Genomic DNA, 15,013 nt, shown 5'->3' on the forward strand with positions numbered 1-15,013 from the left:
TGGAATAATGAAGTGTCTCATGCGACCAGAAAAATGCTCAGGACGTTCCAGTCAATAAGAAGCGTCGAAGTATCGATACACCGGCAGTGAAACAACCTTTCGATCTTTTTCTTACACTTTCCTTGATGATTTGCTTGTAAACTCGTTCTACATTTAGTGCGAAGCAAGGCAATGAGCCTAACGACGATGAGAAAGGAGCAGTTTTACATTCCACTGTCGAGGCGATGCTTCATCATGCAGTTGCATCGAATACGCTACCTTGTGGAACATCATAAGAGAAATGCTCGCCACTGTAGCAAGAATCACTAAATGACGCTAGTTTGGTACTACATGACCAGCGGGTAGCCTAATCGTATCCTGATGCGCAGTGGGCTAAGTCGATTCAAAACGTGGGCATAATACAAAAATTGATATAAAATACTACAAAACTGTGTTCTTCTTAGGTTCTTTGGGTGGCAGATTAGGATTCTGATGTCTGCATTATAAAATTAAAAATGGCGGATCGAATTTGGCGGATCAAAAATTATAAATTTAGCTGATTCGAGTAAAACTTCAGGTATAAAGTATTGTGAGGCCGGTGATGTCGAAATTATCATATTGAAATGTTTCCAATCGAAATGGTTCAAATGGCTCTGAGCACTATGGGACTTAACATCGGAGGTCATCATTCCCTATACGTTAGAAATGCTTAAACCTAACTAACCTAAGGACACCACACACATCCATGCCCGAAGCAGGATTCGAACCTGCGACTGTAGCAGTCGCTAGGTTGCGGACTGAAGTGCCTAGAACCGCTCGGCCAACGCGGCCGGTTCCAATCGAAATCATAGTCACGTTAGTCGCTTACGCCATTACTGCTTTCAGAAGGATTGTCCACTACGAGATGGTTCGAAAAGCAAATCATTTACCTTAGCTGGCATCTGTTTATCTTCTCCAATTGTCATTTTCTGGACTCTAGAGATGACTGGATCCGCAGACGCCAGAAGCCGATGGAATGCGACATGAATAGTTTTCTCACGGAAATATTTGCGTGTAAAATCATCTCGATAACGCCGGATATCCTTATTCCATGCACATCAGCCGATCAGTCAGCAATGGGGCAGCTTCGATTATGGCATATCCGTGCATCAACACTTCGTGGACTGATGTCATCGGACTTTATTGCAGAATATTGTGAGTAAGGTAAAGTTGCCTGCCCGTCTAGCCGCGCGGTCTAACGCGCTGCTTCCCGAGCGGCAAGGCGTTACGGTCCCCGGCACGAATCTGCCCGGTGGATTAGAGTCGAGGTCCGGTGTGCCGGCCAGCCTGTTGATGGTTTCTAAGGCAGTTTTCTATCTACCTCGGCGAATGCGGGCTGGTTCCTCTTATTCCGCCTCAGCTAGACTGTGTCGCCAATTGCTGCGCAAACACATTTCCACGTACGTGTACACTATAATTACTCTACCACGCAAACATTTGGGGCTACGCTCGTCTCGTATGAGACATTCCCGTGGGGGTCCACTGGGGGCCACGAATAAAATCATGCTCACAATTCTGAATTCCTCGCCAAGGATTCTACATAAACCCCTAATGACATTCTTTTGTGCAGAGATAACTGTAATAATGAGGGAACAATTTTTACCGTGTGGTACTGCCGCACGGTAGACAAATGGCGATCCACTGAAAACGTACAAGTACGTGCACACAGATACATTTGAACTCATTAATTATACTACTAAGGAGGTAGGAGAGCCATTACAAAAGTGGAGCCACGCAGAGGAACTTTTTTAGCCAACGGATTCGGATAATATCGGTAGCAACTTAGTTTCAAGTCGATATACGTTATTGCACCAGTTAAAAATGTCGTAAACACAGCTTCTGGAGTGCCACCCATCTTATTTCATCCTGACAACTAGGCAGTATTGCTGTCATACATTAAATCCCTAATGAACAATACCGAAAACTGTGTCGTTGTGCGATTTACTGAAAAAAATGTTCAAATGTGTGTGAAATCTTATGGGACTTAACTGCCAAGGTCATCAATCCCTAAGCTTACACACTACTTAACCTAAATTATCCTAAGGACAAACACACACACCCATGCCCGAGGGAGGACTCGAACCTCCGCCGGGATCAGCCGCACAGTCCGGTTAACTGTTTACCATCAACTGTCACGGCACGTATCATATGCGTTTGAGAATGTAATGACACCGCATCGTTGGGAAAGTGCACCAGTGCAATCTACACAAGATTTCGCGGGGCTTAAGTCGGAACGTACATGCTTTTTTTTCTATTCTGTCCAGGTTTTGTAGCGAGTTAACCCATTGTGTGGCGGGAGACTTTTGCCCACATGTGATGGTGGTAGTGGCACATTGAAGAAGCATGAACTTGGAAAGGCTGTAATCCAGATCGGACTTAGATGGTGACGAAGAAAGTGACCATGACAATGACGCCTCATCGAGCTGATCAAAAGCAAGTTCTATCGATACACAACTGATGAAAGCTGATGAAACCACAATTTAAAGACTTCAGACTTAGTATAGGACTTATTGCTACGTACAGAACTTAATAAGAGGTAAGGTAAGGCAAAGTGTGTGGGGCAAGCCCGTGACTGGACTATCTGCTGGAGCGCAGCCTTACTATTTGCTGTGGCACTGGGAGGCGGAGGTGGACAGCCGCCTCGCCCCAGCCGCCTTTTGCTCCCGGCGTCATACTGAGTCCACCTGGGGCCGTTCTCGAGGGAGAGGAGCGAGGAAAAATCCTCGCCCCTCTCCAGAATTAGAACCAGGAGTTCCAGGGACAGTGTCTCTACCCACTAAATCACGATAGCCACGTTTAATAAGAAGTGATGCTGTTTAATGACATGCTTGATAACCTCACGGGACAAAGCGTTAGTCACCCCCGAAAGAACACAATGGTCGCTCTAGAGCTCTGTAGATAGAGTTGAATTGGTACCAGATGTGACCCTCCACCCTAACGTAGGTGATGGAAGTTTGTTTGTTTTGCTTTGTTTTTCTTTATGACGCGAAAAACAACTGGGGTCATACGCGCCTAAGTCAAAACTATAGAACACGAACACAGAGAGAAAACCCAAAGGCCAGACTAGGTGACAGCTAAAAACAGGCACGTGGAAAAAGGGCTAAAAAAACACAATGCAGAAATGGAGGTCCAAAACTAAAAATTAAATAGCCTTCGCCATATTGCTTCGGCGGATAAAAAGTAAAACGCGGTCGACAGCCGGTGCATCATTCGCTAAAACGACTGATAAATCAGACGGCAAACCCACGCTTGAACGTAAATTGTTAAAAAAAAAAAAGAGCATTTCATCAGGAAGTGGCGGACATTTAAAATTTGGGTGCAATGTGTACAAAGTGGTGCGGTAGCGCCGCTTAGAAAATTACGATGGCTAAAAAGGCAGTGCCCAATACGCAGCCGAGTTAAAATAATCTCCTCCCGGCGGGAGGGCCGGGAGGAGGTCGTCCAATGCGCTGGGAGAGGCTTAATAAGCCGAAGCTTATTCCCGTGAAGGGAGTGCCATTGGCGATGCCAAAGGGACACTACCTTCTGACAGACGGCAACGCAGAGATCATCGGAGGGAATATAGGTATTCGTGGGCTGAGATAAAAGGACTGCAGCCTTAGCAGTTGCGTCAGCAGCCTTGTTTCCTGGCAGACCGACATGACCAGGGACCCACAGAAACGTGACACTGGCTCCACTGAGAGTGAGCAAGTGACAGTTTTCCTGGACCCGCTGCAGTAAGGGATGAGCCGTGTACAGCGTACATAGCCTTTGGAGGGCACTGAGTGAGTCTGAGCAGAGGACACAATTGGAAAGGCTGTGTCGCCGGATGTACTCTATGGCCTGATACCAGGCGAAGAACTCGGCTGTAAATACTGAGATGTGTGCCGGAAGCCGATATAGAAAGACACGGGTGCCAATGAAGAAGGCACACCCGACCCCGTGGTCAGTCCGAGAGCCATCAGTGTAGACAAAGGTACTATCGCGAAGTTCCATATGAAGGTCGTGCAACTGGAGGCGATAGACCGAGGCTGGAGTAGTGTTCTTAGGAAGCGAATGAAGGCCAAGGTTAACATGGGCCGCTTCACGAAGCCAAGGTGGTGAAGGGTTCACATCCATGGGGAAAGTTGCAGTTAGCGTGAAGTTAAGCCGCCGTAGCAAGTGGCGGAAGCGGACTCCAGGAGGTAACAGAGAAGAGGGACGAGCCCCATACTGACAATCAAAGGAATGATCAAAGAAGGGGGGCGTAGGAGGGGTGGCTACGCATACAGACAAACGGCATGCATACCTGCTGAAGAGAAAGTCGCGGCGGTAGGACAGTGGTTCGGCAGCTTCAGCATACAGACTCTCAACTGGGCCGCTGTAAAAATCGCCCGTGGCCGAACGGATGCCATGATGGTGGATAGTGTTGAGACGGCGTAAGACGGATGATGGAAGTGCAGTGGTAAGTACGTACCAGCCAGTTGTATGGAAGGTAGTGGAATAAGATGGATTGACGGTGAGACGGGCGGAAGGGCAAAAACGAGGGACCGTGGTTGGATGTGTCCATGACCATGCCATAAATGAAGTTGCCTGATTTGTTGGTGTATCAAAGCAGCCCGTGCAACGTGTCTGCATGGAATGGTGCACCACTCACAACCACGTGACACAGCTTAATAACAGTGGTCCTCCAAACATACTAATCGACAGGGACCAGAGGCGAGTACGACGCCTCGTCAATGAAGGTATGTTCCAAACCTAACAGGAATTACTCTCGTCAGTGACAGCAGGACCACCTCAAGCACTTCCAAGTCAACATTACGGAGAGAATTGTTACGACGGACATTTGGAATGGCATATCTCTCAAAATCCCTCTGCTCACAACGGTACATAGAGTTGCAGATCTTCAGCAGGTCAAACAACAAATGAACTGGACTGTAGGTTACTGAGTTTGCATCTGGTGCTCTTCTTACAGTCTACAAGGTTGTGATACGCACGCTACTTCTCACAAATGTTAAGCCTTTCCCCTCGATTTTTTCGCCCTGTACTGCCACTTCACTCGTAATATTTGCACTGAGAATAACCTCTATTCGCTCCCCGTGGACGCAGACATTAAAATTCTCCACACCGACGCAGACAATGTAGCCGTCCGGCGTCGTATGGTAGGCGAGCGGCGGGCCCCAGTGCATTAAACGATTTGCGAGGCGTCCGGTCCAGACGCTGCCCACATCCCAGACATCCTACTCGCCTCGCTACAAAAGGCGAAAACGCAGGGCGTCCCCCTGTGATGCGACGAGCGGGCCGTTTTCTGCTCTTGTCGCACAGGAAGCCGTGACGCCACGCATCGTCCCACGCCAAACAAAGTGAGCCAGCCCCGTCACTCAGTTTCTATGTAAGAAAATCAGACCTCTCATTCCAAATTTCATTACTCTAGTGACCTTAATTGGCCGTCACAACTCGGGAACTTAACGAAAATAGTTGACTCAAGGCAAGAAATGGAAGGGACAAGCCACGAGAACTTGTCTTTCAAAATAACCAATAAAACAAATTACACTTATATTATTACACTGAACATGTCCTGTTTTGTCTTTCATTCTGCGTATTTCAGACCGAAGGTCTCTAGAAGAGCGTAGCGTTCCAAAGGATTGGCTCTGAGCACTATGGGACTCAACGCCTGAGGTCTCCAGTCCCCTAGAACTTAGAACTACTTAAACCTAACTAACCTAAGGGCATCAAACACATCCATGCCCGAGGCAGGATTCGAACCTGCGACCGTAGCGGTCGCGCGGTTCCATACTGAAGCGCCTAGAACCGCTCGGCCACATCGGCCGGCGTTCCAAAGGATTGGAAAAGGGCACAGGTCATCCCCGTTTTCAAGAAGGGACGTCGAACAGATGTGCAGAACTATAGACCTATATCTCTAACGTCGATCAGTTACAGAATTTTGGGCGCGTATTATGTTCGAGTATAATGACTTTTCTGGAGACTAGAAATCTACTCTGTAGGAATTAGCATGAGTCCACGAGACTCAGAGGGCCACAGACACGGGTTCCCAGGTAGATGCCGTGTTTCTTGACTTCCGCAAGGCGTTCGATACAGTTCTCCACAGCCGCTTAATGAACAAAGTAAGAGCATATTGACTATCAGACCAATTGTGTGATTGGATTGAAGAGTTCCTAGATAACAGAACGCAGCATGTCATTCTCAATGGAGAGAAGTCTTCTGAAGCAAGAGTGATTTCAGGTGTGCCGCAGGGGAGTGTCGTAGGCCAGTTGCCATTCACAATATACGTAAATGACCTTGTGGATAACATCGGAAGTTCACTGAGGCTTTTTGCGGATGATGCTGTAGTATATCGAGAGGTTGTAACAATGGATAATTGTACTGAAATGCAGGAGGATCTGCAACGAATTGACGCATGGTGCAGGGAATGGCAATTCAATCTCAATGTAGACAAGTGTAATGTGCTGCGAATACATAGAAAGAAAGATCCCTTCTCATTTAGCTACAATATAGCAGGTCAACAACTGGAACCAGTTAATTCCATAAATTATCTGGGAGTAGGCATTAGGAGAGATTTAAAATGGAATGATCATATGAATTTGATCGTCGGTAAAGCAGATGCCAGACTGAGATTCATTGGAAGAATCCTAAGGAAATGCAATCCGAAAACAAAGGAAACAGGTTACAGTACACTTGTTTGTCCACTGCTTGAATACTGCTCACCGGTGTGGGATCCGTACCAGATAGGGTTGATAGAAGAGAGAGAGAAGATCCAACGGAGAGCAGCGCGCTTCGTTACCCGATCATTTAGTAATCGCGAAAGCGTTACGGAGATGACAGATAAACTTCAGTGGAAGACTCTGCAGGAGAGACGCTCAGTAGCTCGGTACGGGCTTTTGTTGAAGTTTCGAGAACATACCTTCACCGAGGAGTCAAGTAGTATATTGTTTCCTTCTACGTATATCTCGCGAAGAGACCATGCGGTTAAAATCAGAGAGATTAGAGCCCACCTGGGATAGAAGGGAGAACCGATAGAGGTACTCAAAGTACCCTCCGCCACACACTGTAAGGTGGCTTGGGGAGCATGGATGTAGATGTAGATTGCGTTACTTAGGCCTTACATTTCTACCAGGTGTGGTACTTTCCGATGTATTGCCACGGTTGGAGTTCTGGTTTTCTGGAACGTGTATTGCAGCAGTAAAGAGTTCTACCACCTTTTACCTTCATGTTAAAGCAAAATCCATACTATTACTGTTTTCAGTGGAGAAAATGAAGTGTGGTTTCTACGATAGTCTCTCCTCGTCACCGAAACTAGGTGGTCTTCCCCTATTTCTTCCGTTTGTATTCCGTAAATGTCCAACCAGAGCTTTCAGATCTGCCACTCTGTGTCCCTCGTGGATCCAGTTGGGTTTCTGCTTGGAAGTAGCATCCAGAGTTTGCCGAGTAAAGCTATGGACTACAGTACAGCTACCTCCAACAGGCAGGAAAACATCTCACGCCACTTGTTTTTTTTTTTTTTTTTATTTCATGATAAAGCTGTAGGATTCACAGTGCTGGTTATTACTACCACTATTTGTAAACTCTGCATGTTCACCTCTATCAAATTCTGTATTTTTACCTTCACTGTCACTATTTTGTGAACTATAACTTCTATTGTGATTACGAAGGCTTTCCCGGCGTAATAATTGATAATACTCTTCTCGGGTGTGCAGCCGGATCATAACATCATCTTGACACAATGTCGTGTCGCTTTTTACCCGGGTTCCTCTGCAAGAATCCTTGCAATTAATTGGTGAGACACTGGATGAGGAAACAACCAGGCTTTGTCGCCACGTGTTGACGTCGACGTACTTTTTATTCGATGACAATTATTTTGAACAGACTGACGGAGTGGCGCTGAAGACGGCGTCTTTAAAACCAACCTGTTTCTGGAAGTACGTCGACTATACGCTTATGGTGTGGCCTCATGGGAGAGAAGCTCTTGACCGCCTCCTAGATCATTTTAATTCCCTGTATCCTAGCATCAAGTTTACAATGGAGGTGGAAAGTGATGGAAAGCTTCCCTTTCTGGATGTTCTGGTGTACAGAAAGGATGATGGGACACTGGGACACAGTGTTTATCGAAAGCCTACGCACACGGACCGTTACCTGCATGCTTCTAGCTGTCATCCATCGTTCCAGCGTACCGGGGTCCTGCGGACGTTGGCGAGAAGAGCTTATGCCATTTAAGATGGAGAAAGCTTGGCACAAGAATTGGACCGTCTTAAGGTTGTGTTCAAGCAGAATGGCTATACAGATAAACAGATCCGTCGTGCTTTCCAGAACATGGGGCCCAATCAAGACATCACCAACAATGCCTGCCCAAACGTTCACAGAAAATCTGTGTTGATGATGTGATTGCACAATTGCGTGCGGATTCTCGTCAGCCCACACATGTCGATTGTGAAAATTTACAATTTGATCACGTTGGAATGAAGCCTCATACGTAAAGAGAACATTTGCACTGAAATGAGGATTGACACGTTGTTGGATGAACCATTCGCAGACGTGTACCCGTGGAGGCCAATAAGCTGCTGATAGTGCCTTCACACGCTGTACGTGGTACGGAAACAACTGGTTCTCCCGTAGCACTCTCCATACAGTGACGTGGTCAACGTTACCTTGTACAGCAGCAACTATCTGACGTTGACATTAGGGTTATCGTCAACTACACGAAGAATTGCCTCGTCCATTGCAGGTGTTCTCGTTGTTCTAGGTCTTCCCCAGTCGCGAGTCATAGGCTGGAATGTTCTTTGCTCCCTAAGACGCCGACCAATTGCTTTGAACGTCTTCCTGTCGGGACACCTTCGTTCTGGAAATCTGTCTCGATACAAACGTACCGCGCCACGGCTATTGCCACGTGCTAATCCATACATCAAATGGGCAGCTGCCAACTCCGCTTTTGTAAACATTGCACTGACTGCAAAACCACGTTCGTGATGAACACTAACCTGTTGATGCTACGTACTGATGTGCTTGATGCTAGTACTGTAGAGCAATGAGTCGCATGTCACCACAAGCACCGCAGTCAACATTACCTTCCTTCAATTGGGCCAACTGGCGGTGAATCGAGGAAGTACAGTACATACTGACGAAACTAAAATGAGCTCTAACATGGAAATTAAGCGTTTCCGGACACATGTCCACATAACATCTTTTCTTTATTTGTGGGTGAGGAATGTTTGCTGAAAGTTTGGCCGTACCTTTTTTGTAACACCCTGTATAGGGGCCGCCGCTTGCGCTGAGAAGTCAGTTCCGGCGAGATCGTGTACCAGCACTCTCACCTGAAGATGGCGGCCAGTTGGACAGCGGAAATAATGTGTCAAGATGACGTTATGATCCGACTGCCCACCCGAGAAGAGTATTATAACTACTGTTGTCATCGCTCACCCAATATCGACAATATTGTTTTAGGATTATCACATGAATCTGCGACTTTTATTGTTATAGTTCCAAAAACCACCTTCGACCTTAGGAGTGAACGAGAAACGTGAAAACTAAACAATAGCGGCATGCGTACGACAAATGCGTTTCTTCGTAGGTACACCGTTTGCCGACCGATTTCAGAACACTTCAGTACAAAAAATACGGCGGTGAGAATTCCGATATACGAGTTCTAGCGAACTGAAGTTTGTGTCGGTCGATGCCCAAGGTGTGAGTCTGTTGCGATATTTACGCTGTCAGTGCTGCGCCGCCGGTCGAGCACTATGGGTTAGTAATGTTTTCCAAAGAAATGTACCTGCTGTGCCCCCCTCTCTCAGCGACGGTACGTTGTCTACCCAGAGGTTACTATGTCAGAAAATCCAGAGACAGAGGCGGGCGCCCAGCCAATAGTCGTCTGCCGGCGCACCTCTTGGCGCACCAGACGGTGGGGCAACGTCAAGGCCGCGGCCAGCTGTCGCGTTGCCAAGGAAGGCCGCGTGGACGCAACTAAGTCCCTGTTGACTTCCGGTGATTCGGATATACTAGGAGTGACGTCTGCTAGCGCGACAGACAATGAACGTGAACCAGTAACTACCCACATCTACATCTACCTACACTCATGTTCAGAAAAAGAGAACACCTTGAACGACAGAGTGATCGGAAATTCCCGTTACAAACTTCTAGTACATATAGAGGGTGGAGAGTACATAACATTTTGAATGGGTTCAAATGGTTCAAATGGCTCTGAGCACTATGGGACCCAACATCTGAGGTAATCAGTCCCCTAGAACTTAACACTACTTAAACCTAAGAACATCACACACATCCAGTCCGAGGTAGGATTCGAACCTGCGACCGTAGCAGTCGCGCGGTTCCAGACTGAAACGCCTAGAACCGCTCGGCCACAACGGCCGGCATTTTGAATGGGAACTCATGTCTGGAATCGTATCGTTCCGTTCTAAGACAGTTTCAATTCAGATGTGTACCTCGTCAACGTCTGCTGAGAGCAAGAGAAACGAACGTCTCAGAGTTCCCAGTCCTGGACTGGACTCGCATTCGGGAGGACGACGGTTCAATCCCTCGTCCGGCTATCCTGATTTAGGTTTTCCGTGATTCCCCTAAATCACGCCAGGCAAATGCCGGGATGGTTCCTCTGAAAGGGCACGGCCGACTTCCTGCCCCATCCTTCCCAATCCGATGAGACCGATGACCTCGCTGTCTGTTCTTCTTCCCCAAACAACCCAACCCAACCCAACCCCTGTCCTGGTATGCAACATGGTAGGCACGATGACGAGTACTACGTCAAACGATCCCCAGATGTCAAATGGTTCAAATGGCTCTGAGCACTATGCGACTTAACTTCTGAGGTCATCAATCTTCTAGAACTTAGAACTAATTAAACTTAACTAACCCAAGGACACCACACACATCCATGCCCGAGGCAGGATTCGAACCTGCGACCGTAGTGGTCGCTCGGCTCCAGACTGTAGCGCCTAGAACCACACGGCCACTCCGGCCGGCCCCCAGATGTCACTTATTGTTTGCGAGTCAAACCTGTGCATCACCGATAGAGGAAACATGGTGCAGTAAACGTTTGCGGAATACACAGACATGCTTCTGGTGTATGGCGAAACTGATGGTAACGGAAGAGCTGCTAGTGGGCTGTATCACGAACGTTTTCCACACCGTCACACTCCATCTCGCAAACTGTTTGCGAAAGTTACACAACGGTTACGAGAAACGGGTACCTTCACCGTGAGGAGGCAGGACTGTGGCGCTCCATGGCGACGCTGCATTCCCGAATTTGAAGAAGGTGTACTGCGTCGCACTGAAGATAGCCCGTTAAAGAGTTCGCGAACAATTGCGCGTGCAATGGCTGTTACTCACAGTACCGTCTTGGACGTCCTGCATGAGCAACAATTACATCCGTACCACTTACAAAGGGTACTCGCTATGGGTCCAGCAGACTTTCCACAACGCGTCGCCTTCTGCACATGGATCGTGCACCGACGCATCGACGCGCGCCTGTTTCCACGTCGAGTTCTCTTCACAGATGAATGTAGGTTCATAAGGGATTGTGTTCTGAATGCTCGAAATAGCCATGTCTGGGCCGACGAAAACCCTCATGCCACGCATGTTCAGGGATTTCAAGACAGGTTTGGAATTAACGTGTGGGCAGGTATTCTGCATGGTCATGTGATTGGACCATACTTCCTTCCATCACGGGTCCCGCATACTTAGTCTTCCTACGACACGTAATGGACCCGTTCTTGGAAGCTGTGCCACTGAATGTCCGTTAGGAAATGTGGTTTCAGCATGATGGAGCACCACCTCACTTTTCACTGGCTGTCCGGAGACATCTCAACAGACGGCAGGGTGAAAGATCGATAGGCCGTGGTGGTCCAACCGCGTGGCCGCCACGCTCGCCGGATTTAACCCCTATGGACCCCGGTGGGGTCGTACGAAGAGCCTAATTTATGAGACACCTGTAGAGACAGAGGAAGATCTACTGGCACGAGTTCTGGGCGCTGCATAAGACATTGAAGAGACACCAGATGGGATGGAGAGAGTGTACCAGAACATGCTTCCGAGATACTATATGTGTAACAACGTTGGTAGTCGCCACATCGAGCCGCTGTTGTAATGCATCGGTACGGTGCGACTGGTGCCGTAGATGCTGGGTTCTTGTTGTTGTCGACTAATGTAAACCATAAGGTGTACGTTGTAACGCAAATGCGTAAGTAATAACGGAACGAGTCACTATTCTTTTCAAATGGATTGCAACAATGGGTCACGCCAAAAGTACATTCCTCATGTGGGTGTGGATGATATAATCATCTGCATTGAAACTGTCGTAGAACGGAAACGATACGTGCCTATTCAAAATGTTATGTAGTCACCACCCTCTACATGTCCTAGAAGTTTGTAACGGGAATTTCCGACCACCCTGCAGGTGGGACGTTATATTCACACGACATGTACATTAGTATGTTCTGCAGAAATGATTAGCATTTTAACCATGTCGGCCCTCAGGGTTCAAGGTCAACATCGATATCTACATCTATACTCCGCGAGCCACCTTACGGTGTGTGGCGGAGGGTACTTATTGTACCACTATCTGATCCCCCCTTCCCTGTTCCATTCACGAATTGTGCGTGGGAAGAACGACTGCTTGTAAGTCTCCGTATTTGCTCTAATTTCTCGGATCTTTTCGTTGTGATCATTACGCGAGATATATGTGGGCGGTAGTAATATGTTGCCCATCTCTTCCCGGAATGTGCTCTCTCGTAATTTCGATAATAAACCTCTCCGTATTGCGTAACGCCTTTCTTGAAGTGTCCGCCACTGGAGCTTGTTCAGCATCTCCGTAACGCTCTCGCGCTGACTAAATGTCCCCATGACGAATCGCGCTGCTTTTCGCTGGATCATGTCTATCTCTTCTATTAATCCAACCTGGTAAGGGTCCCATACTGATGAGCAATACTCACGAATCGGACGAACAAGCGTTTTGTAAGCTACTTCTTTCGTCGATGAGTCACATTTTCTTAGAATTCTTCCTATGAATCTCAACCTGGCGCCTGCTTTTCCCACTATTTGTTTTATGTGATCATTCCACTTCAGATCGCTCCGGATAGTAACTCCTAAGTATTTTACGGTCGTTACCGCTTCCAATGATTTACCACCTATGGCATAATCGTACTGGAATGGATTTCTGCCCCTATGTATGCGCATTATATTACATTTATCTACGTTTAGGAAAAGCTGCCAGCTGTCGCACCATGCATTAATCCTCTGCAGGTCTTCCTGGAGTACGTACGAGTCTTCTGATGTTGCTACTTTCTTGTAGACAACCGTGTCATCTGCAAATAGCCTCACGGAGCTACCGATGTTGTCAACTAAGTCATTTATGTATATTGTAAACAATAAAGGTCCTATCACGCTTCCTTGCGGTACTCCCGAAATTACCTCTACATCTGCAGATTTTGAACCGTTAAGAATGACATGTTGTGTTCTTTCTTCTAGGAAATCCTGAATCCAATCACAAACCTGGTCCGATATTCCGTAAGCTCGTATTTTTTTCACTAAACGTAAGTGCGGAACCGTATCAAATGCCTTCCTGAAGTCCAGGAATACGGCATCAACTGCTCGCCAGTGTCTACGGCACTGTGAATTTCTTGGGCAAATAGGGCGAGCTGAGTTTCACATGATCTCTGTTTGCGGAATCCATGTTGGTTATGATGAAGGAGATTTGTATTATCTAAGAACGTCATAATACGAGAACACAAAACATGTTCCATTATTCTACAACAGATTGACGTAAGCGAAATAGGCCTATAATTATTCGCATCTGATTTATGACCCTTCTTGAAAATGGGAACGACCTGCGCTTTCTTCCAGTCGCTAGGTACTTTACGTTCTTCCAGCGATCTACGATAAATTGCTGATAGAAAGGGGGCAAGTTCTTTAGCATAATCACTGTAGAATCTTAAGGGTATCTCGTCTGGTCCGGATGCTTTTCCGCTACTAAGTGATAGCAGTTGTTTTTCAATTCCGATATCGTTTATTTCAATATTTTCCATTTTGGCGTCCGTGCGACGGCTGAAGTCAGGGACCGTGTTACGATTTTCCGCAGTGAAACAGTTTCGGAACACTGAATTCAGTATTTCTGCCTTTCTTCGGTCGTCCTCTGTTTCGGTGCCATCGTGGTCAACGAGTGACTGAATAGGGGATTTAGATCCGCTTACCGATTTTACATATGACCAAAACTTTTTAGGGTTCTTGTTTAGATTGTTTGCCAATGTTTTATGTTCGAATTCGTTGAATGCTTCTCTCATTGCTCTCTTTACGCTCTTTTTCGCTTCGTTCAGCTTTTCCTTATCAGCTATGATTCGACTACTCTTAAACCTATGATGAAGCTTTCTTTGTTTCCGTAGTACCTTTCGTACATGATTGTTATACCACGGTGGATCTTTCCCCTCGCTTTGGACCTTAGTCGGTACGAACTTATCTAAGGCGTACTGGACGATGTTTCTGAATTTTTTCCATTTTTGTTCCACATCCTCTTCCTCAGAAATGAACGTTTGATGGTGGTCACTCAGATATTCTGCGATTTGTGCCCTATCACTCTTGTTAAGCAAATATATTTTCCTTCCTTTCTTGGCATTTCTTATTACACTTGTAGTCATTGATGCAACCACTGACTTATGATCACTGATACCCTCTTCTACATTCACGGAGTCGAAAAGTTCCGGTCTATTTGTTGCTATGAGGTCTAAAACGTTAGCTTCACGAGTTGGTTCTCTAACTATCTGCTCGAAGTAATTCTCGGACAAGGCAGTCAGGATAATGTCACAAGAGTCTCTGTCCCTGGCTCCAGTTCTGATTGTGTGACTATCCCATTCTATACCTGGTAGATTGAAGTCTCCCCCTATTACAATAGTATGATCACGAAACTTCTTCACGACGTTCTGCAGGTTCTCTCTGAGGCGCTCAACTACTACGGTTGCTGATGCAGGTGGTCTATAGAAGCATCCGACTATCATATCTGACCCACCTTTGATACTTAGCTTAA

General features: G+C 46.8%; 1 protein-coding gene across 1 annotated transcript in view; it reads right to left on the reverse strand.

Moving 5' to 3' along the window:
- The window catches only part of LOC126091964 (pancreatic triacylglycerol lipase-like), a 271,059-nt gene that overhangs the window by 220,701 nt on the left and 35,345 nt on the right, over positions 1–15,013 (reverse strand). The window lies entirely within an intron of this gene.

The sequence above is a fragment of the Schistocerca cancellata genome, chromosome 7 (assembly GCF_023864275.1).
Source record: "Schistocerca cancellata isolate TAMUIC-IGC-003103 chromosome 7, iqSchCanc2.1, whole genome shotgun sequence".
NCBI lineage: Eukaryota > Metazoa > Arthropoda > Insecta > Orthoptera > Acrididae > Schistocerca > Schistocerca cancellata.